This window comes from Rhinopithecus bieti, unplaced genomic scaffold, assembly GCF_001698545.2.
Source record: "Rhinopithecus bieti isolate Rb0 unplaced genomic scaffold, ASM169854v2 scaffold_12653, whole genome shotgun sequence".
In the NCBI taxonomy this organism is placed as follows: domain Eukaryota; kingdom Metazoa; phylum Chordata; class Mammalia; order Primates; family Cercopithecidae; genus Rhinopithecus; species Rhinopithecus bieti.
Genome location: NW_016807437.1, coordinates 1,721,729 through 1,746,612, shown reverse-complemented (window position 1 = coordinate 1,746,612; position 24,884 = coordinate 1,721,729). Strand labels below are relative to the sequence as shown.

The 24,884-nt window shown below is 42.8% G+C and overlaps 1 protein-coding gene and 1 pseudogene across 2 annotated transcripts in view; both read left to right on the top strand.

Moving 5' to 3' along the window:
• Positions 1 to 24,884, top strand: part of ENDOD1 (endonuclease domain containing 1) — a 43,977-nt gene that overhangs the window by 10,564 nt on the left and 8,529 nt on the right. The window lies entirely within an intron of this gene.
• On the top strand, positions 23,565 to 24,884 carry LOC108535740 (glyceraldehyde-3-phosphate dehydrogenase pseudogene; annotated as a pseudogene). The gene has a single exon (XR_001887314.1). The product of XR_001887314.1 is annotated as a glyceraldehyde-3-phosphate dehydrogenase pseudogene (transcript).

Here is a 24,884-nt window from a genome sequence, read left to right as displayed (position 1 = left end):
GGGTGGTTGATGTTCTGCTCCTTAGTAGACAGACATCCATCCTATACGAGCCCTGCACCGACTTATCTGAACTCTGGGACCCCAGTTCCCATCATCTACCTAAGTCTCTGCAAGACAGCTTCCTGACTGGTTAACCCATTCCACCTTGTTCTCCTCTAGCCTTTCTCCACTCTGAAGGCCTCTTTGGAAACCTTTCAGGACTCCCCATTGCTCTTCAGATAAGGACACAGCTCCTTATCGTGCTCTACAGAGTCCTGCATAGTCTGTGCCCCTTCCCTTTCCAGCCTTATCTTGTTTCACTCAGCTTGCAGGTCTTTAACTCTGGCCACTTTGGCTTCTTTCTGGTTATTATTATTGTTGTTTTTTGAGAGAGAGTCTCACTCCATTGCCCAGGCTTGGGTGCAGTGGCACTATCTCAGCTCACTGCAGCCTCTGCCTCCTGGGCTCAAGCGATCCTTCCACCTTAGCATCCCAAGTAGACCACAGGCATCCGCCACCATGTCTGGCTAATTTTATGTTTTTTTTTTTTTTTTTTTTTTTTTTTTCTTCTTCTTCTTTCTTTTTGTAGAGATGGGGTTTTGCCATGTTGCCCAGGCTGGTCTCAAATTTCTGAGTTCAAGTGATCCTCCTGTATCAACCTTCCAAAGTGCTGGGTTACAGGTGTGAGCCACCATGCCCAGCCTACTTTTTTTTTTTCTTCTTTTTAAAATGTCCATGTTCTCTCCCATCATAGACCTTTGTACCTGCTAGGCTTTTTTTTCTTTTTTTCCTTCCATGATATTCCCAAGTAGGTCAACTGCCCATGATACTCTCTAGTAGCACCAAACACACCTTTCTTTGCTAGTAAGTTGCAGTTATACATTCATTCGTGTGACTAATTGAGTGGCACCCAACTAGACTCTAAGGTCCCTGAAGGCAGGGGCCAGGACTATTGGGGCTCACCATTGAATCCTCGTTGTCTAACACGAAGACAGCAAACTTGTTCTATGAAGGGCTAATTAGTAAATGTTTTGGGCTTTGTGGACCATATTGTCTCTGTTGCTGCTATTCAACCATGCTATTTTAGCACAGAACAGCCACAGACAATACATAAATGAATGAGTATGGCTATGTTCCAAGAAAACTTAATTTATGAAAACAGGTGGTGGGCTGGATTTGGCTCATAAGCTGGAGTTTGCCAAACCCTGGTCTAGCGTAATTCCAGCACTTAGTTCGTGATCAAAAAAATGTTGTTGAACAGTAAGCACTTGGCAAATATGGATTGAGCAGTGGCAGTAAAATGTGCAGGTTGTGCAATCCTATTCCCATTATGGCGCAGCAGCCTAGATCTAGACGTACAGTTTTCAACTAACCTTTTTATTGTCTCGGTGGTAGTGGTTGTTATTTACAATAATTAGTTTTTTATGATTATAAAAGTAACATATGCTTATGGTGAAAATTTTTTTTTAACATTTCGGAACTGTGTAAAGAAAAGCTCCCACTTCTGAAAGATACCCAGTCTTTACAATTTGTGTGTATTTATGTAACATTCTACAAATTTCCATTACACCTAGAGACACATGGACTATTTCATAAATTTTATTCTAGTTCCCAAGGTTCAGCATTTCTTTGAACTCTAGCAGGCCACATCTCACAAGCCCTTCAAACAACCACCATACCAATGGAACCGAAGAGTGTAGGAACCCCTTTAGTAGGTGAGTTTGCACATAAATGTAAACAATTTATTTTATTAAGCATTTTAACTTAGAAATAGAAGACCTCGGGACTTCAAATATAAAGTCTACCTCATCATATTTTCCTTTTTAATTTTTCTGTATTTTAAGTTTTTTTCTTCCACAGACATTTTCGATTGTCCAGCTTCATTGCATTTTTCTTTCAAGAATATATAACTCACAGGTGGCTTGAAAAAAATCCGGCCTTCCCTCTCCTTCCCTGTTCCTGCACAGAAGGGCATTATCCTTTTCCTCTTAAAGAAGAGGAGGCAGAGGTCCAGGGAGTCACTGGTCTGCCCAAAGTCACAAGGCCAGTAAGCGGCAGAACTGACAGATCTCCACATTTCTAATCTGGTGTTCTGTTACTAAAGCCTACTGCCATTTTACCTCACATTTAGAGGGCCTTGAAGAAGAGCTACCTTCATAAAGCCCAGAAGAAAATCCACGAGAAAAAAAGGGAAATTATTTTGCCTGAGGGCAAATTTTATTAACCTCAAATTATATTTATTGCATATAATTGTAATAAATATAGCAGATGGCTTTCCTGGTAAAAAAAAAAAAAAAAAAGTGGTTGGGCATGGTGGCTCATGCCTGTAATCCCAGCACTTTGGGAGGCCGAGGTCAGGAGTTTGAGACCAGCCTGGCCAACATGGTGAAACCCTGTCTCTACTAAAAATACAAAAATTAGCTGGGCGTGGTGGCACATGCCTGTAATCCCAGCTACTCGGGAGGCTGAGGTAGGAGAATCACTTGAGCCCGCGAGACGGAGGTTGCAGTGAGCTGAGATGGTGCCATTGCACTCCAGCCTGGCTGACAGAGCAAGACTCTGTCTCAAAAACAAAAACAAAAAAGAAGTGCTAAGCTTAAATAGCTTGAGGAGGATTTAGGTTGGATATAAAAATAAGAGTTATTATGTTACGGAAAAGAGTTAAGGGCTGTTAAGTCCCCTTCTCTAATGATCTTTAAGATCTTTAAAATGAAGGGTAAATTTTGCCAGTTGACTTTGGAGAAAGGCTATTTATTATGGTTATAATCTTGTATAGAGACTGGCTGTGGACTTTCCCCATTTTCAGATGAGAGTGACTCATAATTGAGTTGACAGTGATGTCTCTCGGACCCCAATTCCATGCCCAGGTAGCTTATTGGCCAGGATTGTTACTGCTATTGCTTTCACTGCTGTCAATATTGGGTACCATTCTATTTTTCAATTCCTCCCACAGTTGAAGAGGAAGCTAAGGAACTAGGGAGAGTGGTGTGTGTGTGTGTATGTGTGTATGTGTATGTGTGTTCCCTCTCAGTGATTCTAACCATTCATTTCTACAATAAATGTGGTCACAACCAATCAAAGACAAGAGTTTATCATGACTTCTTTCTCTAATGGTGAATTGGGGTTTAAGAAGTAGGCATGGAATTACAGGGAGCTTCTGTAATGGAAACAAGCTCACCTTGTTTATTTGTTTGCTTGATTATCTTTTTATTTATTTATTCATTTCTGGTCAGCAGCTCTAGACTCATAGTGTTGCAAAGGATTAGTCCTTAGACATCCAGCTGCTACTGATATCATCAGTGTTGTCATTTTCATCAGCATCAGAACCGTTTATTGAGATCTTAGGACTAAATCAAGAAATAGGAATCCAAGACGTCGTCCTGGAACAAGACACAGCCCCTGCCCTCGGGTGTCTTATTACTTAATCGGGAAGGCAGATCATGACCAAGAACTGGTTTACTTAACTCTCTCTCACTAGGTCATTAGCCGCTAAGGGGCAAGGATTAAACGTGCAGAATGGTTAAGAAAATGGGTTTTGTAGTAGGAGTCCCACCTCTGCCATTTATCAGCTGTGTGACTTTGGAAATGCTACCAAATCTCACAGAGCTCAGTTCCCCATCTGTGGCATGGGACTAATAAATTGTCCCTGTCCTACAGAGGAGTTAAGAAGATTCAGGGAGACAATGTGTGCAAAAGGCAGTTTGCATTGTGCCTAAACACTCGGCACATATATGTTAAGCATGTTGAATGGATAGGTAACCTTTGCTTCCCAGACTGTCTGACTTGTAGACAGCTAGGATGAGTGTAATGCTCCTGTGTCTGTGGGGTGTTATTGCTGCAGTGCCCTTCATTTCACACCTGCTCTGTCACCACCTTGCTCATGACTGCCCTCAGCTTTTAGTCTGGATTCAGTGGCTCTGTGCTATCCTCTGTTATTGTTGCCCCTTTTCTCTTTAGAATAATTTGGTAGAAATTGCTTCTCTTTGTCCCCTGGGATGCCCCTCTGATCTGCTCCCAGACTTATGGGATAAAGACAACTTATCCTAGCTGGACGCAGTGCCTCACGCCTGTAATCCTAGCACTCTGAGAGACTGAGGCTGGTGGATTGGTTGAATCCAGGAGTTTCAGACCAGCCTGGATGTGGGGAAACCCCGTCTCTACTAAAAAAAAAAAACAAAACATTAGCCGGGCATGGTGGCACCCGCCTGTAATCCCAGCATCTTGGGAGGCTGAGGGGGAGGATCACCTGATCCCGGGAGGTCGAGGCTGCAGGGAAGGAAGGAAGGAAGAGGGGAAGGAAGGAAGGAAGGAAGGAAGGAAGGAAGGAAGGAAGGAAGGAAACCTATCTCTTCATTTATTCCCCAGTTTTAATCCTGGAGTTTAGAAGGTTCCATTGCTTGCAAGATTCATATCCCTATTCCCTCAAGGGCCTTACTGGGTTCTCATAAGGATAGTATTTCTGATATTTCAAATTTGTTGATACATGAATCATAACACTTATCCAAGCTTACTCAAGTGAAGGACAGGGCTGTTGAAAGGTATCACAGGTAGATTCACAGGCACAGGAAAAGAGATACACACTGAGCTCAAAGGAACCAGACTTGGGAACCTTCTAGAAACCAAAGGGTCCCACAGAGTCTCTCCTACCCTGTCTCTATCTTCTTTCTTTTAAACAGTTTGGCTTTCCCATGGCTCAGCCTGGCTGCCAACCCCAAAGTGCATCTAGGAGCCTTCACACCCTTCACTGGCTGTTGTCAGTCACTAAGTTTCTTGCACTGAAAACCCGAGAGAGCCATATGGTTGGTTGCTGGCCAGATTGGGTGGCCCTTGGTTGTGACTGGCATGGAGGTGGGTGGGAGAGGGTCATGTATGAGAAGTGCTACTCTTTCAGAGGAAGTGTCAGAAATACTTGGTTGTGGATATATCTCCCAGGACTGGGTGAGTTGGGCCTTGGAAAAGATTTCACTGGGGCCATATCAATCAGGGGCCTGGCTGGAAACAGATGACACTCTCAAAAGTCTAACTAACAGGGTTTAATGAGGAAACTACAGTTGTTTCTTGGTATCTATGAGGGACTGGTTCCAGGACTCCCTGTGGATACCAAAATCCTTGATGCTCAAGTCCCTTATGTAAAATGGCATAGTATTTGCCATAACTTAGGTACATCTACCTGTATACTTGAAATCATCTGTAGATTACTTATAATACCAGGTGCAATGTAAATGCTATGTATGGAGTTGTAATACTATCTTGTTTATTTTTTTCATTATTCTATTTTTTTTTAAGTTCTGGGGTACATGTGCAGGATGTGTGTTTGTTACGTAGGCAAATGTGTGCCATGTGGTTTGCTGTGCCTAACAACCCATCACCTAGGTATTAAGTCTCACATGCATTAGCTTGTTTCCTTAATGTTCTCCCCCCAGCCCACCCTTCCCCAGTGAGTATTGTTCCCCTCCCTGTGTCCATGTGTTCTCATTGTTCAGCTCCCACTTATAAGTGAGAGCATGTGATGTTTGGTTTTCTGTTCCTGTGTTAGTTTGCTGAAGATAATGGCTCCTAGCTTCATCCATGTCCCTGCAAAGGGCAAGATTTCATTCCTTTTTAATTTGCATTATTTTTATTGTTGTATTATTAAATTTTTTCCCTGAATATTTTTGATCCCCAGTTGTGGAATCCATGTATGCAGAAGGCACAAGAATTAAGAGAGCCAGCCAGTTATGGGGATGCACCTAGAGACTAGCAACAGCAGGAAGCTGTGACCATCCTAGGCCTGTGGGGTAAGGGTAGGAGCCTGGTGAGAGCTGTGTCTGTAGAGAAATTCAGCCAGAGCCAGAACCACAGCAACCAGGCAGGGAAGCAAGGGAATATATGATCTGGTCCCTCTCTCTTCCTGCCTTCCCATTGATGGCTCCAGTCAGAAGCCAGAGGGCAACAGGGCTCAGCTGATGTGATTCCTACAAGTCAGCCTCCCATCTAAATCAATCAGCCTCCCAAGATGCAGAGTAGGGCAGAGAAGAGGGGAGATGGATCTGGAAGACAAAGGACGGACACTCAGTACAGGATCTGTGAGGTCAGAGCAGAGCCTTGGCACCCAGATAGGATTTAGGTAGCATAGAGGAACGGTGAAGGCATCCCCAGCTAGTAGTGACAGGGGCAGTTGCAGAGGGAAGTGGGGCGTATTTACATTACAACCATGTAACTGACATGGATGAGGGTGGGGATTGATCTATTTTGGTTGAATATAAAGGAAGGTTTGAGAGAAGAGGTTGGAGAAATTTGGCAGGGAGGCCCATGAATATGCCAGTTTGTCATTTAATTAGGAAGTCATAGGATGTTATTGAAGGTGTTAGAGTAGTGAAATGTTCAAAGGAATATGTATAACAAAAGTAGACTTCACACTCCACCTAGGACTGAGGAAGGAAGTCCATGCTTACACACATTACATGATCAGAATATTAGCTGATCTAATAGGTGGAGGATCCAAATGACCCACAGTATTTTGTTCTCTACCTTGTCATTTTCACAGCTCTTGCGATTTGTGGATAATGCCTCTCACAATATCATGGGAATAAATTAAGCTTAGCCAGGGCACTCCCCAAAATGATTTAAACATTTGTTTTTCAATGTGAGGTTCATAGACACCCCCCTTCTCCAGCATCTCCTGGGATGGTGGTGAAAACGCATATGGGGGCCCCATCCCAGACCTACTGAATATATCTCTGTGTTGAAGAACAGGAGTCTGCATTTTTGACAGCTGCTGCAGGAAATTAGTGATGTCTCCTTAATTCAGCTGAATTTTGAGAACTGTTAATTTAAGGAGACATCACTAATTTCCTGCAGTGGCTGTCAAGGCAGGGGCTTAATTCCTTCAGAGAGTGATCAATGAGGATCTGATGGAGATCTAGCCCCATGATTCCTAATTTACAGTCACATTAGAATCACCTGGGGAAATTTAACAACAACCTGATGCTGGGGTTGCGTGGAGGGGAACTTTTTTTTTTATTGGTTTAAGAGGTCTGAGTTGTAGTCCCAGCTACTCGGGAGGCTGAGGCAGAAGAATGGCGCAATACCGGGAGGCGGAGCTTGCAGTGAGCAGAGATCGCGCCACTGCACTCCAGCCTGGGTGAGAGAGTGAGACTCAGTGTTAAAAAAAAAAAAAGAAAGAAAGAAAGAAAGAAAGGAACAGAAAAAGAAGAAAGAGGTCTGGGTGAGGCCTGAAGATATTTTTAAAGCTCCCAGGTGATTCTGATGTGCAGCCAGGCCTAAGAACCTCTGATCTTGTCTGAACTCAGTAGGTGGAAAAAATGAGAAATGGAGCCTTCTCAATGTAAGGAACTCCTCTGAATTCTGTATCACACAGTCAGTGCTAAGAATAATTGCTCTGGAAAGGAAAGCAGAATGGAAAACAGGCTTCTGTGAGTAAGGAAGGAAACCAAAGAAGACCAAGGATGATGTAACCTGAGAAGGTACTGCAGTCTGGAAAGGTCTTAAAGGAGTCCGCACACTTTTTTGTTTGTTGTTTGAGACGGAGTCTTGCTCTGTCACCCAGGCTGGAGTGCAGTGGTACGATCTCAGCTCACTGCAACCTCTGCCTCCCGGGTTCAAGCGATTCTCCTGCCTCAACCACCCGAGTAGCTGGGATTACAGGCTCGTGCCACCATGCCCGGCTAATTTTTTTGTATTTTTAGTAGAGACGGGGTTTAGTAGGGACCGTGTTAGCCAGGATGATCTCTATCTCCTGACCTCGTGATCCGCCCGCCTTGGCCTCCCAAAGTGCTGGGATTACAGGCGTGAGAGTTTGTTTGTCCCCAGGCCACCCATTGGCCTTCACACAGGGCTTTCTTGCCTGCATTTATTGCCAGTTTGGAGTTGGTGAATTTAAATAATTCCTCCTTTTATTTTTTTCAATTTCTCAAGAAAAAGAGAAGTCTGAAATGCAAATAGAACGCCCATCCTTTCGATCGTTCTATCTTCTGTTCCACCCTCTTCTGACTCAGGAGAGAGCTCTTTAGTCATTTGTCTTTGTTTTCCCCCAGTTTGCCAACACCTGCGGGTGTGCACAGCACAGGTCAGAGCTGGAAATGCATCCTTCTTCCCACAGCCAGGAAGGTGTGTGAGTGGTGCTGGGAGCCCAGAGGAAGGGTGATTCACCCGAGGAAGGCGGAGAGGACAAGGACATGCTCTCCTAAAAGGCCTTTCAGGAAATGAAAAGCTTTGCATTTCTGTTTTCTAAACACACACACACACCCCAAAGAAAGAAAAAAGAAAAATGAGCATTCCCCTAATTCTTCTAAAGCTGTTTCTATTCCCAGGAGGATAAAGAGTATTTTAGATGCCAAGCATGGAAGACTTCTTTTTTTTTTTTTTTTCCTGAAATAGGTGGGTTGGAACTTTCTTTCCTGAGAGCTGAAAAGACCTCATGCTTTATTCCTCCTCAAATGTCCTTAATCTGCTGTGGCCCCACCATCCTCCCCCTCCATTGTTGAAAGGCAGCTCCTTCCCTGGGTGTTTTCCATGGTAAGTAAGTTCTCTTAGGACTCACCCCAGCCTCAGATTGAGTTCATCCTACTGCGTGTGAGTGTGCAGAGGACCTTTAGGCCCTTGTAGGCAGCTCTGATAAGATTATCTGATGTTCTCATTATCAGCTGCACTCACGATCTTTTCTAAGGAGGGGCTTTTTGACCCACCTGATGATGGCAGCAGGGGTGGTGGCATTACTTTTACATCCCAGTGTGTGTGAGTGTGTGCCTGTATTGTAGTTCACACAGCAGAAACAAAATAGGAACACCCACTGTTCAGCTCATTCTATTATTTTAACTCTTGTTGAAAAATAAACCCCTAAGGAAATAACGTCTTTGTCCCCACGGAGTTGGATAGCTCCCTAGGTCATCTCTTGACCACAGGATCTTGTCTGAATCATCCCCTGCATGTGCTTATCTAGCCTCAGCTTAAAATTCTCCAGGGGAAGGAAACTCCACCCTCCATGAGTCAGAGTCATTGAGAGTTTAATAACCACTTTGGCGATCTGTTGTCAGGACCACCTTTTCCTCGCAGCGGATCACGGAGCAGAATTAGAGGAGAGCCAGTTGTCTCCGGACGCTCATCTGCAAATTGGAGGAAATCCTATGTGCCTCAGAAGATTGTTGTGGAGCTCAAATGAGATCATTCTTTCAACAAATGCCAGTCACTTCCTGGAGTGCAGGACCATCATGCTAGGTGTGGGAACACAGATAACTGGGCACTGGCCCTGGCCCTTCAATTCAGTGGTTCAAACTAATGGATAAACACACCATCTCAGTGCAGTGGCAGACTGCTCTTCTTTGTCTTTGGAGGTCAGCCTGCCAAACTCAGCTGCCCACTTGTGTCCCACACTCTGAGGCGCTATCTCCACTCACAGCAGTTGCCCATCAGCAGCAGGGCCACACCTCGCCTGCTACCTGCTGCCATGCTGCTCCTTCGAGAATCCAGCCTTCTCCTGTTCCCCATCACCACTGAGCCTGTCTTGCTCTTTACCTGCACCTGCACTGCTCAGTCTCTTCACATCAGCGGTGCCATTAGCCATCACCTGCAACCTTGGGCCCATGCCCACCTGGATTTCGAGGTCAGGTACTTCAATCTGTTTGCAGGGGCAAGTCTCCCACGGTTCATAGCCACCCACTAGGCCAGTTATTTTTCTGTTCTTGTCTCTAGACTGCAGATCATTGCTAGGAGTGTAAGTACAAAAACTCAAACCCTGGCCTCAGCAGAGCTACCCTGCCCTACTTGTCCTGGCTGACTTCCATGGGGCCTTTCTTTTCAGCAGCCTTTTTTCCTCTTCTGTAAATTCCCTGGCACAGTGGCCTTAGGAGGCTAAAGACATTCCTATGTCTTTAGGAACCTATGCTCTTGGCCCCTGGCCACCATGGCAGAGAAGCAGATCACCACTTCCCTGAGTAATTGCCAACACCAGCCCCTCATCTGCCCTCCTTTCATCCTCCCCTGTGTTCTCAGAAGAGGTTCTCAGAAGAAGCTGACTCTTCTCCATAGGGGCTCCCAACATCATCCCCTTGCTCTCCCCATTGTCTTGTTCCATTGCTCCCATCATGGTCACCAGTGTACTAATTAGCAGGTACCTACCAAGAACCTACCATATGCAGTCTCCATTGTGACTTAGGCAGACAAGGAGTACAAGAGATGATCCCAACTTTTGAGGAGCCTACAGTCTATAAAAATACCAGAGGCAAATGCAGAAGATCCTACTCCCTGATACACTTGGTTCCCTTCTCTCTGACAACCCTTTCTTCCTGACTTTCAAGTCCGTGTGTGTGTGTATGTATGTTTGTATATGTGTGTGTGCTTTTTAAAGCCAGTGACCAATGTTAGTAACACATTACAAACCTTTCTCGCCTTTTCCATTCTTCCCAGCCAGTCATTCTAGCCCTCTGCAGAGACTCCTTATCCTCCTGTACATTCTGAGATATTCTGTTACTCTCTTTCTGCTCTCAGGGCTACTCTCACTCCATTGCCCCATGGTGTAGTCCCCTGACTGGTCTCAGCTGGGACACCTGTTCTCTTTCTTAGTCTTCTGGCCCTGTGGGATCCTCTGTCACATCAAAACACTTACACAAGTGTGAAGGGAGTTAAAGGAACTCCCTTGTCCTTGTCATGTCTCTGAGCTATGTCAGAGAAACAGCTTGTGAAGATGATATGATTCTAGCCTAGAGAAGCTGAGAAAAGAGTGGTTTGGCCAAAGAAGGAGAGGAAAGGAGTGGAGGAGGCCAGTGAGCAGTGTTTACTAGCAGGCTCCAAAGCTTCATGCTTATATTCCCTGAGGGCCACTTTCCACAAACAGCTTCTCCTCCCTCCTCAGTGACAAACTCCCTATGGCAAATCTGCACTGGTGACTTTGGCCCCTGACATTTGTATGGATTTTGCAGCCCAGAAGCCCTTAGGGATGGGAGGCTGTTCAGTGCCTCCCTGCTGCTCCAACCCATTGCCTTCTAAACATTCCCCTTGGGATGCTCTAGAGTAGAAGTCTCCAACCTTTTAGGCACCAGGGACAGGTTTCATGTAAGAGAATTTTTCCACAGACCAGGGAGCGGAGGATGGTTTCGGGATGATTCAAGAGGGTTACATTTATTATGCTCTTGATTTCTGTCATTGTTACTTCGTAATCTATAATGAAATAATTATACAGCTCACCATAATGTAGAATCAGTGGAATCTCTGAGCTTGTTTTCCTGCAGCTAGATGGTCCCATCTGGGGGTGATGGGAGACAGTGACAGATCATCAGGCATTAGATTCTCATAATGAGCACACAACCTCAATTGCTCACATGCTCAGTTCACAATAAGGTTTGCACTCCTATGAGAATCTAATGCCACAGCTGTTCTCACAGGAGGCAGAGCTTAGACGCTAAGGCAAGTGATAGGGAATGGCTATAAATACAGATGAAACTTCGCTTGCTCGCCCACTGCTCACCTCCTGCCGGGTGGATCAGTACTGGTCCCTGGCCCTGGGGTTGGGGACCCCTGCTCTAGAGCTTCAGGTAACCTGCCCTAAGATGCTCTGTCATGCAGAAACTCAAGTAGCCGCAGCCTCCCAATGTTCCCTTTACCTTGCATGGAAGATGATGTTTGTTTATCCCTGTAACCCGCTTGTCTCTCAAGGCTGAGGTCCTGTTCCTCTCCTGCCTCTGCCTAAAGACTTCTTAAACAAGAGGCCTCTTGCTGCAGTCTCCTCTTGCTTATACCCAGTCACTTACACAGCTGTCTTCTTTCCTGAGCCCTCTGTCACTACTGGTCTCTTATCACCAAAGGCCTGGACCTTAACTTCATCCTTCTCTTTCCTCTCTGCAGCAGGTGGCACACACTGTTGAACATCCCCAGCCAAAGCTTTCTCCTCCCTTCACTTTTGGCATGACTCTGGACAACTGATTCTCCTTACAGCACCATTTTTGTCTCTCATTTGTTCCCTTATCCTGTTCTCTCACGGTGTCTGCTCTGTGGCTGTCAGCATTCCTCTCCTCATTCAGATGCTTGGGGTGCTACTGGCATGTAGTTAGGAGCTTTGAAATCAGAGAAGCTGGGCTTAAGCCCTGGCTCTTCCACATGCTTGTTTGATGACTTTGTACCTGCCATTCATCTGAGTTTCGGTTTTCCCATGTCTAACATGGAGATGGTAATGATGCCTACCTTGTAGGGTTATGTGAAGGGTAAATGGGATGCAACAATGTTTTTGAAATTTTCATCTGATCCCCTGCTACCCTTTCCAAGTAACCTGTCACTTTTCCTTACCCAGTGTCCTGTTTTCACAGGCTGCCTGTTTCTGCCCTTAAGCCTTTGTGTAGAAATCTTGCTAAAGCTTTACTGACCTTTCTGTTTCACCAAATCTGTCAACATCTTGCACATCCTTCAAGTTCCACTTCAGGATTGTTTCCTCCAAGAGTCTTCCCTGACTGTACTCATTGTGCCTTTCCTTTCTCTAAAATTCCATTGTTGTTTTTCTTTCTAACATTCATTTAACAGTTGATATAAACTGGATTATGCTATTGCTTTTCTTTTGATTTTCTGTTTAAATTTGTATATATCTGCCTTGTTTCCATAAATAGATGGTGACTTTATTGATGCGAAGGCCCATTTTGAGGCATATGAAACAGTGATTAAGAACACTAGCTATGGGGCTGGACTTCCTAAGTTGGCACGTGGTCCCATCACATACTAACCGTGTGACCCTGGGCAAGTTACTGAAGCTTGTTTTTTTAAAATTTAATTATTTTATGGTTACATAGTAGATGTATATATTTATTGGATATATAAGATATTTTGATATAGGCATGCAATGGTACGTAGTAGGTATATATATTTATGGGGTAATGAGATATTTTGATACAGGCATGCAATGTATAATAATCACATCATGGAAAATGGGGTTTCCATACCCTAAAGCATTTATCCTTTATGTTACCAGCAATCCAATTATACTCTTATAGTTATTTTAAAATATATAATTAAAGTGTTATGGACTATAGTCACCCTATTGTGCTATCGGATACTAGGTCTTATTGGTTATTCTTTCTTTCTATTTTTTTGTACCCATTAACTGTCTCCACCTCCCCCACACTCCCCACTATCTTTCCCAGTCTCTGGAAACCATCCTTCTGCTCTCTAACTCCGTAAGTTCAATTGTTTTGATTTTTAGATCCCACAAATAAGTGAGAACATGCAATGTCTGTATTTCTGTGCCTGGCTTATTTCACTTAACATGATGACCACCAGTTCCATCTATGTTGTTGCAATTGACGGGAATTCATTCTTTTTTATGGCTGAATAGTTCTTCATTGTGTATATGTATGTACCACATTTTCTTTATTCATCTGTTGATGGGCACTTAGGTTGCTTCAAAATCTTAGCTATTGTGAACAGTGCTGTAACAAACATGGGAGTGCAGGTATCGCTTTGATATACTGATTTTCTTTCTTTGGGGTATATACTCAGAAGTGGAATTGCTGCATCATATTGTCACTCTATTTGTAGTTTTTTGAGGGACCTCCAAACTGTTCTCCATAGTAGTTGTACTAATTTACTTTCCCACCAACAGTGTAAGAGGATTACTTTTTCTCTGCATCGTTGCCAGCATTTGTTATTGCCTGTCTTTTGGATATAAGCCATTTTAAACAGGGTGAGATGATATCTCATTGTAGTTTTGATTTGCATTTCTCTGATGGTCGATGATGTTGGGCACCTTCTCATATGCCTGTTTGCTATTTGTCTGTCTTCTTTTGAGAAATGTCTCTTCAAATCTTTTGCTCATTTTTTAGTATGTTTGATTGATTGATCGATTAACTGATTGATTGATTTTGAGACAGGCTCTCACTCTGCTGTGCAGGCACAATCTTGGCTCACTGCAGCCTCTACCTCCTGGGCTCAAGTGATCTTCTTACCTCAGCTTCCTGAGTAGCTGGGACTACAGGTGCACACAACCATGCCTAGCTACTTTTTTGTAGAGATAAGTTTCACTATGTTGCCCAGGCTGATTGCCCATTTTTTAAATTGGATTATTACATTTTTTTTCCTATGGAGTTGTTTGAACTTCTTATATATGCTGGTTATTAATCCCTTGTCATATGGGTAGTTTGCAAATATTTTATCCCATTCTGTGGGTTGTCTCTTCACTTTACTGTTTCCTTTCCTGTGTAGAAGCTTTTTAAACTTGCTGTGATCCATTTGTCCATTTTTGTTATGGATGTCTGTACTTACGGGATATTACTCAAGAAATTTTTGCCCGGAGCAGTGTCCTAGAGTGTTTCCCCAATGTTTTCTTGTAGTTTCATAGTTTGAGATCTTAGATTTAAGTCTTTCATTCATTTTGATTTGACTTTTGTATATGGTGAGAGATAGGGATCTGCTTTTATTCTTCTGCATATGAATATTCAGTTTTCCCAGCCCCTTTTATTGAAGAGACTGTATTTTCCCTAGTGTGTGTTCTTGGCACCTTAGTCAAAAATGAGTTTACTGTAGGTGTGTGGATTTGTTTCTGGGTTATTTATCCTGTTCCATTGGTCTATGTGTCTGTTTTTATACCAGTAACATGCCGTTTAGGTTACTATAGCTCTGTAGTATAATTTGAAGTCAGGTAATATGATTCCTCCAGTTTTGTTCATTTTACTTAGGATGGCTTTGGCTGTTCTGGGTCTTTTGTGGCTACATATAGATTTTAGGATTGTTTCCTCTGTTTCTGTGAAGAATGTCATTGGTATTTTGATAGGGATTGCACTGAATCTGTAGATTGCTTGGGTAGTATGGACATTTGAACAATACTGATTCTTCTATGAACGTGGAATATTTTTCCTTTTTTCTGTGTGTCTTCTTTGATTTCTTTCATTAGTGTTTTATAATTTTCATTATACAGATCTTTTACTTCTTTGGTTCAGTTAAATCCTAGGTATTTACTTTGATTTGTGGCTGTTTTAAATGGAATTACTTTTCTATTCCTTTTTCTGTTGGCATATAGAAATGTTGGCATATAGAAATGCAACTACTTTTTTGTAGTCAATTTTGGGTCCTGCAACTTAACTGAATTTGTTTATCAGTTCTACTAGGTTTTTTGTGGAGTCTTTAGGTTTTTAATATAAGATTATATCATCTGCAAACAAGGATAATTTGACTTCTTCCTTTCCAATTCGAATGCCCTTTCTTTCTTTCTCTTCTCTGATTGCTCTAGCTAGGACTTCCTAGCTGTGTTGCTTAATGATGGTGAAAGTGGGCATCCTTGCCACGTTTCATATCTTACAGGAAAGACTTTCAGTTTTTCCCCATTCAATATGATCTTAGCTGTGGGTCTGTTATATATGCGTTTAATTATGTTGAGGTATGTTCCTTCTATGCCCACTTTTTTGAGGGGTTTCATCATGAAGGGATGTTGAATTTTATCAAATGCTTTTGCATCATCAGTGGAGATGATAATAAGGTTTTTGTCCTTCATTCTGTCGATATGATGTGTCACATTGATTGATTTATGTATGTTGAACCATCCTTGCATCTCAGGAATAAATCCCAGTTGGTCATGATGAATGATCTTTTTAATGTATTATTGAATTTGGCTTGCTAATATTTTGTTGAGGATTTTTGCATCAATATTCATCAGAGATATTGGCCCCTGGTTTTCTTTTTGATGTGTCTTTGTCTGGTTTTGGTATCAGAGTAATACTGACCTCATAGAATGAGTTTGGAAGTATTCCCTTCTTCTCTGTTTTTTGGAATAGTTTGAGTAGGATTGGTATTCTTCTTTAAGTGCCTGGTAGAATTCAGCAGTGAATTCATTAGGTCCCAGGATTTTCTTTACTGGGAGACTTTTTATTACAGCTTCGATCTCATTACTTGTTATTGGTCTGTTCAGGTTTTGGATTTCTTCCTTGTTCCATTTTGATTGGTTGTATGTGCCTAGGAATTTGTCCATTTCTTCCACATTTTCCAATTTATTGGCATACAGTTGCTCATAGTAGCCACTTATAGTAGATACTTTAAATTTCTGTAGTATCAGTTGTAATGTCTCCTTTTCCATCTCTGATTTTCTTTATTTGGGTCTTCTCTCTTTTTCTCTTAGTTGCTCTGGCTAAAGGTTTGTCAATTTTGTTTAACTTTTAAAAATATTAACTTTTTGTTTCATTGATCTTTTGTATTGTTTTCTACATTTCATTTTCATTTATTTCTGTTCTGATCTTTATTATTTCTTTTCTTCTGCTGATTTTGGGCTTGGCTTACTCTTGCCTGTCTAATTCTTTAAGATGCAACATTAGGCTGTTTATTTGACATTTTTCTATTTTTCTGTTGTAGGTGCTTATACCTGTAAACTTCCCTCTTAGTACTGCTTTTGCTGTATCCCATAAGTTTTGTTATGTTGTGTTTCCATTATTATTTGCTTCAAGAAATTTTTCAACTTCCTTCTTAATTTTGTCATTGACCCACTGGTCATTCAGGAGCATACTGTTTAATTTCCATGTATTTGTATAGTTTCCAAAATTCCTCTTGTTATTGATTTCTGTTTCATTGTGTTCAGAGAAGATGCTTGCTATTATTTCAGTTTTTAAAATGTCTTCAGCTATGTTTTGTGACCTAACATATATTGTATCATTAAGAATGATTCATATGCTGAGGAAAATAATAGGATTAAATACCTATTAGATCCATTTATAATGCAGATTAAGTCCGATGTTTCCTTGTCTTTCATTTTCTCTCTGGAAAATCTGTCCAATGCTGAAAGTGGTGTGTAGAAATCTTTAGCTATTGTCGTATTGAGGTGCATCTCTCTCTTTAGCTCTAATAGTGTTTGCATTATAGGCTGGATGCAGTGGCTCATGCCTGTAATTCCAGCACTTTGGGAGGCCGAGGCAGGCAGATCACTTCAGGTCAGGAGTTCCAGACCAGCCTGGCCAACATGGCAAAAATCTGTCTCTACCAAAAGTACAAAAATTAGCCAAGTGTGGTAGCACGTGCCTGTAATCCCAGCTACTTGGGAGGCTGAGGCAGGAGAATCCCTTGAACCCGAGAGGCTGAGGTTGCAATAAGCTGAGATTGCACTGCTGTACTCCAGCCTGGGCAACAGAGCGAGACCCTGTCTCAAAAAAAAAAAAAAAAAATTTGCGCTGTATATGTGGGTGCTCCAATGTTGGTTGCCTATATATTTAAAATTTTTATATCCTCTCACTGAATTGACCCCTTTATCGTATATAATAACCTTCTTTGTCTCTTCTTATAGTATTTGTCCTGAAATCTATGATGTCTGGTATAAGTATAGTGACTCTTGCTCTCTTTCGATTTCCATTTACGTGGAATATCTTTTTCCATGCTTTATTAGCATGGAAAAGACACAGTCTATGTGTGTCTTTATGGGTGAAGCATGTTTCTAGTAGGCAACTGATCAATGGGTTTTGTTTTTTCATCCATTCTGCCCATTTGTGTCTTTTGATTGGATAATTTAGTCCATTTACATTCAATGTTATTATTGATAAGTAAGGACTTACCCCTGCCATTTTGTTGTTTTCTGGTTGTCTTGTGGTCATCTCTTTCTTCTTTCCTTTCTTCCTGTCTTCCTTTTAGTGAAAGTGATTTTCTCTGGGGATATGTTTTAGTTTCTTGCTTTTTATTTTTTGTGTATCTGTTGTATATTTTTTGGTTTGAGGTTACCATGAGGCTTGCAAATACTATCATTATTTTAAGCTGATAAAAATTTAATGCTGTTTGCATAAGCAAACAGATAAACATGCAAAAGAAAACTAATAAAACCCTACACCTTAAGTTCATTCCCCTACTTTTCACTTTTGTTGTTTCTATTTATTTCTTATTGTACTGTCTGTGTCCTGGAAAGTTGTTGTATAAGCAAACAGATAAACATGCAAAAGAAAACTAATAAAACTCTACACCTTAACTCGATTCCCCACTTTTCACTTTTGTTGTTTCTGTTTATATGTTATTGTACTGTCTGTATCCTAGAAAGTTGTTGTGGTTACAATTTTTGATTGGTTCATCATTTAGTTTTTCTACTTAAGATAAGAGTAGTTTACACACCACAGTTCCAATGTTATAATATTCTGTGCAGTTACTATTACCAGTGAATTTTGCACCTTCACATGATTACTTATTGCTCATTAACATCCTTTTCTTTCTGATTGAAGTACTCCCTCTGGCATTTCTTGCAGAACTGGCCTGGTATTGATAAAATCTCTCAGCTTTTGTTTGTCTGGGAAAGTCGTTATTTCTTCTTCATGTATGAAGGTAATTTTACTGATGTACTACTCTAGGGTAATAATTTCTTTCCTTCAGCACTCTAAATATGGAATGCCACTCTTCCCTAGCCTATAAGGTTTCCACTGATGAAAAGTCTGTTAACAGGCATATTGGAGCTCCGTTGGATTTTATGTTTCTTTTCTCTTGCTGCTTTTAGGATTCTTTCTTTATCGTTGACCTTTGGAAGTTTGGATTAAATCTCTTGGTCTTCTTTGGGTTAAATCTACTTAGTGTTCCATAACCTTCTTGTACTTGGATATTGATATCTTTCTCTAGGTTTGGGAAGTTCTCTGTTATTATCCCTTTGAATAAACTCTCTACTTCTATCTCTTGCTCTACGTCCTCTTTAAGGCCAGGAATTCTTAGATTTGCCCCATTGAGGCTATTTTCTAGATCTTGTAGGTGTGCTTCATTGTTTTTTATTCTTTTTCTTTTGTCTCTTGTGACTATGTATTTTCAAATAGCCTGTCTTTAAGTTCACTAATTATTTCTTCTGTTTGATCAGTTATGCTATTAAGAAGCTCTGATGCATTCTTCATTATGTCAATTGCATTTTTCAGCTCCAGAATTCCTGCTTGATTCTTTTTAATGATTTCAGTCTCATTTTCAAATTTATTCTGATAGAACTCTGAATTCCTTCCCTGTGTTATCATGAATTTCTTTGAGTTTCCTCAACACATCTATTTTGAATTTTGTCTGAAAAGTCACATGTTTCTGTTTCTCCAGGATTGGTCCTGGTTCTTTATTTAGTTTATTTGATGAGGTGATGTTTTCCTGGATGGTCTTGATACTTGTAGATGTTTGCCTGTGTCTGGGCATTGAAGAGTTAGGTATTTATTGTAGTCTTCTCAGACTGGGCTTGTATCCATCCGTCTTGAAAGGCTTTCTAGAGATATGAAAAGACTTGGGTGTTGTGATCTATGCAGTATCTGCTTTAGGCAGCATCCCAAGCCCAGTAACACTGTGGTTCTTGCAGACTCATAGTGGTACCACTTTGATGGTCTTGGGATAAGATCAGAAAGAATTCTCTGGGTTACCAGGCAGAGTCTTTTGTTTTCTTCTCTTACTTTCTCTCAAACAGACAGAGTCTCTCTCTCTGGTCTGAGCCACTTGGAGTTGGGGATGGAGTGACACAAGCACCCCTGTGGCCGCCACCACTAGGACTGTGCTGGGTCAGACCTGAAGCCAGCACAGTACTTGGTTCACCCACAATCTGCTGTAACCACTCCCTGGCTACTGCCTATGTTTGCTCAAGGACATTGGGCTCCACAATTAGCAGGTGGCAAATCCAGCCAGGCCTGTGTCATTTCATTCAGGGCAGTGAGTTCCCCCAGGCCCTGGACATGTCCAGAGGTGCCATCTGGGAGCCAGGGACTAGAGTCAAAAACCTTAGAAGTCTACCTGGTATTCTAGTCTACTGCAGCTGAGCTGGCATTCCAGCCACAAAAATGCCGTCCTTCTCACTCTTCCCTCCCCTTTCCAAAGGCAGAGGAGCCTTACCCTGTGGGCTCTGACACTGCCACCACAGTCTTTCGGGGAGTACTGCCAGAATACCACTGCCAGTGTTCCTTCACAGTCTCTTAAGTCAGCTTGTGGCAAATGTTGCTTGGCTTGGGACTTAACCTTTGAGGGCAGTGGGCTCCCCTCTGACCCAGGGCAGGTCCAGAAATGCCATCCAAGAGCCCAGTCCTAGAATCAGGGACCCCAAGAGCCCGCTTGATGCCCTCAGTGGCTGAGCTGATACCCGAGGTGCATGTTAGAGGCCTCTTTACTTTTTCCTCCACTTTTCTTGGGCAGAAGTCTCTCCCTGTAGCCATCACAGCTGGTGCTGCGCTGAATCTCACCTGAAGCCAGCAAGTCTCACAATCTTATCTAAGGCCCGTGACATGCTTACCTAGGTATTGCTGCTGATTATTAAGGGCCCAAAAGCTCTTCAGTTAGCAGGTGATGAATCCTGCCAGGACTAGGTCCTTCACTTCAAGACAACAGGTTTTCTTCTGGCCCAGTGTGTCTAGAAATGTCATCCGGGGGCTAGGGCCTAGAACGGTGGCCTCACAACTCTGACCAGTGCCCTATCCTGCTATGGCTGAGCTGGTATCCAAAATGCAAGACAAAGCTCTTTCCATTCTTCTCTCTCCACTTCTCAAGCAAAAGGAAGAGGTCTCTTTTGGAGCTGTAAACTGTGCAGCCTGGAGTTAGGGGAGGGGTGATGCCGGCACTCCCTTAGCCGCCTTGACTGGTGTCTCAGTGGATCACGTGCCCTCTAGATCACTGGTTCTGGGCCCAGTTCAGCACTAGGACTCACCTAGGAGCTGCAGTCCCCGTGGCCTAGACTGCCTTTCAAGTTTATTTAAGGCCCACGGCAGTTTAGCCCACAGTGGCGAGGCTTGTGGAAAGTCAAGTGCCAGCCACGGGGATTGGCAGCTTTTCTCTGGCTAGGGCTGGTTTAATGCTGTCCCTCCATGGGCAGGCATTGGCTGAGTTTGGTCCAGTTTTGCTTCCTGCTATGTAACAAGAGCAGCACTGAGTTCAGTGCCTCACAGTTGCTGTACTCCCCTCTCCCTAGTGCATAGAATTGCTCTCTGCACCATGCCAGTGCTGCTGTGGGATGGTGGAGGGGTGGTGGTGATTCAAGATTGTTTTTCCTATGTCTTTAGTGCCTCTTTTAGTTAAGTTAAGACCAGGTACTGTGAGTGCTTACCTGATTTTTGGTTCTTATGAAGGTAATTTTTTGTGTAGATAGTTATTCAATTGGTGTCCTTATGGGGGTATGATCAGTGGAGCCTTCTATTCTGCCATCTTGCTGTGCTCCCTCTTCATTTTCTTCTTCAGTGACTGAATCTCAGTGTGCCTCAGTTTCCTCACCTGTCTTGTATGTGGTAGTAATAATACATAGTTGTTGCAAGTTTAAATGAGAGGATAGTTAGCTCAGCCCCTTTCTGATGTATTAATAATACATGTGGAGCTCATAGAAGAATGTTTGGCATACAGTGCTTAATAGATGATAGTTGTTGTTGTTATTTTCAGTTTCAATGCTTCCTCCTGCAGTGCCAGTCATCGGTAATACAGGTTTAACAAATATTGTTGAATGGGTGAATGTTTCCCCTCCAAAACTCTTTTCAATTTTTCATTGTTTTCCTTACATGCATATTATCATAAAAATTCAGTTTCCTCTCATTTAATTCTGAAACAAACAAACAAACAAATCACCTATGGATTTAAATAGGTTTTACTGTCTGATACAAGGAAACAGACCAGCTCTTTGAGATAAATTTTTTCCTGATACTAGATTTCAAAAGGAATTTATTATAAGATTATTTATGGGGCAGGAGGCTAGTAGAGCGAAGACAGCTCATTTTTCTAAAACCTACTTAACATGTTGAGATTAGAAATAAATTTTTCCATTAAATACAGGAACTGTATCAAATTACATTGACAGTCCAGGGGGATTAGGCAGCTGGGAGGTGGAAAAGGCAGAGCTTTGTGTGTTCCCCTATATCTAGAGATTCCAGTGGGATACTAAAGAGGAAGATCAGTGGTGTGTGCAAATGGGCAGGTATAATTCAGAAACTGCCATCTGAAATAACCTTACATCATAGGTTTATTTTTGTCTTTAGGGAGCAGTGTTGTCAGTAATTTACTATAATTGCAATAACCAGATCATTAAACCATGTCTGTAGAGAGCATGGAAAAATACAGCTGCCCTTTAAGTGACAATGTATCAAAGAATATACTAAGACTATTTTAATCAAATAGTATTACTATTGTTATTTTTCTTTTTTTTTCTTTTCATTTTTTGAGACAGAGTCTTGCTGTGTCATCCAGGCTGGAGTACAATGGCATGATCTCAGCTACTGCAACCTCCACCTCCCTGAGTTCAAGCCATTCTCATGCCTCAGCCTCCCAAGTAACTGGGACTACAGGCACATGCCACTGTGCCTGGGTTTTTTTTGTTTGTTTGCTTTGCGCTTTTTTTTTTCGTATTTTTAGTAGAAACAGTATTTCACCATGTTGACCAGGCTAGTCTTGAACTCTTGACCTAAAGTGACCAAGTTCCAACCACTCAGCCTCCCAAAGTGCTGGGTTTATAGGCGCGAGCCACAATGCCTGGCCTATTACTATTTTTAATACAGTTTCCTATAGATGAAGTGGGCATTTAAGTTACACACACACACTTTGGCATCCCTTCAGAAAATGAGAGCCTACCAAGACATACTTAGTTGTTTTGTAGAGTTAAGTGAGCATGGTAATGATGGGGGCTGGTATACTGATTTTATTTAGATTTTTCAGATGATTCTTCAACAAAAGCTATTAAAACATGAGTCATCTTTGGATCAGAAGAAAGTTTTGTCGTTGGTTAAAAAGCTGGTCTTAAACAGGGAGATAGCATAGTGGGCTCATGGGCATTTCCCTCAGTGGAAATCAGTTAGCATGGCATTAAAAGGTCCTAGGGGCAGGGCGCTGTGGCTCACGCCTGTAATCCCAGCACTTTGGGAGGCCGAGGCGGGCAGACCACTTGAGGTCAGGAGTTCGAGACCAGCCTGGCCAACATGGTGAAACCCCATCTCTACTACAAATACAAAAATTAGCTAGGTGTGGTGGCACGTGCCTGTAATCCCAGCTACTCCGGAGGCTGAGGAAGGAGAATTGCTTGAACCTGGGAGGCGGAGGTTGCAGTGAGTCAATATCAGGCCACTGCACTCCAGCCTGAGCGACAGAGCAAGACTCCGTCTCAAATAAAAATAAAAATAAAAGGTCCTAGGATTTAATATATTTTTATAAATGATATGTTAAAGTGACTTCATAATGTAATGTCCAGTTTTTTTGACAACTCCAAGTTGCAAAAGATAAAATTGACGGAAATGAATTTCAGGGAGATAGAAATACTTGCATGAACAGACAAAAGAGCCGTGGGTAATAGTTAATACAAAGGAATTAGTAAGGAAACAGAATCAGATTGTTTACAAAGTGGCCAATGTGGTTTAGGAAAGGCGGAGAGTCCCTGTAGCCTATTGTTAGTGAGAGGCTTTAGCCTATATAGTTCTTGTTACCATCAGTAAAAGTGTTGAAAAATACTGTCCTACTCATACCAAACATTGATTCAGGAGGTGGTATAAATACCAAAAAAAAAAAAAAAAAAAAGAAATTTAAGCAAAGCAGATACATGTTGGGATGATAAATCTATAATGAGTTATAAAAGGAAACAAGGCTTGCTTTAGGAGAAATGTTTTAAACCTGAGACAAGGGAGAAAACATCTGGTCAACTGAGCAGATGTGAAATTCCTTTCCTCACACCGCAAACACATAGAATATTAGATAAAATGTATCATTTTTGCTCTCTGCTCCTCCTGTTCGAGAGTCAGCCGCATCTTCTTTTGCATCGCCAGCGCATCCCTGAGACACCATGGGGAAGGTGAAGGTCGGAGTCAACGGATTTGGTCGTATTGGGCGCCTGGTCACCAGGGCTGCTTTTAACTCTGGTAAAGTGGATGTTGTTGCCATCAATGACCCCTTCATTGATCTCAACTACATGGTTTACATGTTCCAGTACGATTCCACCCACGGCAAGTTCCATGGCACCGTGAAGGCTGAGAACGGGAAGCTTGTCATCAATGGAAGCCCCATCACCATCTTCCAGGAGCGAGATCCCTCCAAAATCAAGTGGGGCGATGCTGGCGCTGAGTACGTCGTGGAGTCCACTGGCGTCTTCACCACCACGGAGAAGGCTGGGGCTCATTTGCAGGGGGGAGCCAAAAGAGTCATCATCTCCGCCCCCTCTGCGGACGCCCCCATGTTCGTCATGGGTGTGAACCATGAGAAGTACGACAACAGCCTCAAGATCGTCAGCAACGCCTCCTGCACCACCAACTGCTTAGCACCCCTGGCCAAGGTCATCCATGACAACTTTGGTATCGTGGAAGGACTCATGACCACAGTCCATGCCATCACTGCCACCCAGAAGACTGTGGATGGCCCCTCCGGGAAACTGTGGCGTGATGGCCGCGGTGCTCTCCAGAACATCATCCCTGCCTCTACTGGCGCTGCCAAGGCTGTGGGCAAGGTCATCCCTGAGCTGAACGGGAAGCTCACTGGCATGGCCTTCCGTGTCCCCACTGCCAACGTGTCAGTGGTGGACCTGACCTGCCGTCTGGAAAAACCTGCCAAATATGATGACATCAAGAAGGTGGTGAAGCAGGCGTCGGAGGGCCCCCTCAAGGGCATCCTGGGCTACACTGAGCACCAGGTGGTCTCCTCCGACTTCAACAGCGACACCCACTCTTCCACCTTCGACGCTGGGGCTGGCATTGCCCTCAACGACCACTTCGTCAAGCTCATTTCCTGGTATGACAACGAATTTGGCTACAGCAACAGGGTGGTGGACCTCATGGCCCACATGGCCTCCAAGGAGTAAGACCCCTGGACCACCAGCCCCAGCGAGAGCACAAGAGGAAGAGAGAGGCCCTCACTGCTGGGGAGTCCCTGCCACACTCAGTCCCCCGCCACACTGAATCTCCCCTCACAGTTTCCATGTAGACCCCTTGAAGAGGGGAGGGGCCTAGGGAGCCCCACTTTGTCGTGTACCATCAATAAAATCCCCTGTGCTCAGCCAAAAAAAAAAAAAAAAAAAAAAAAAAAAAAAA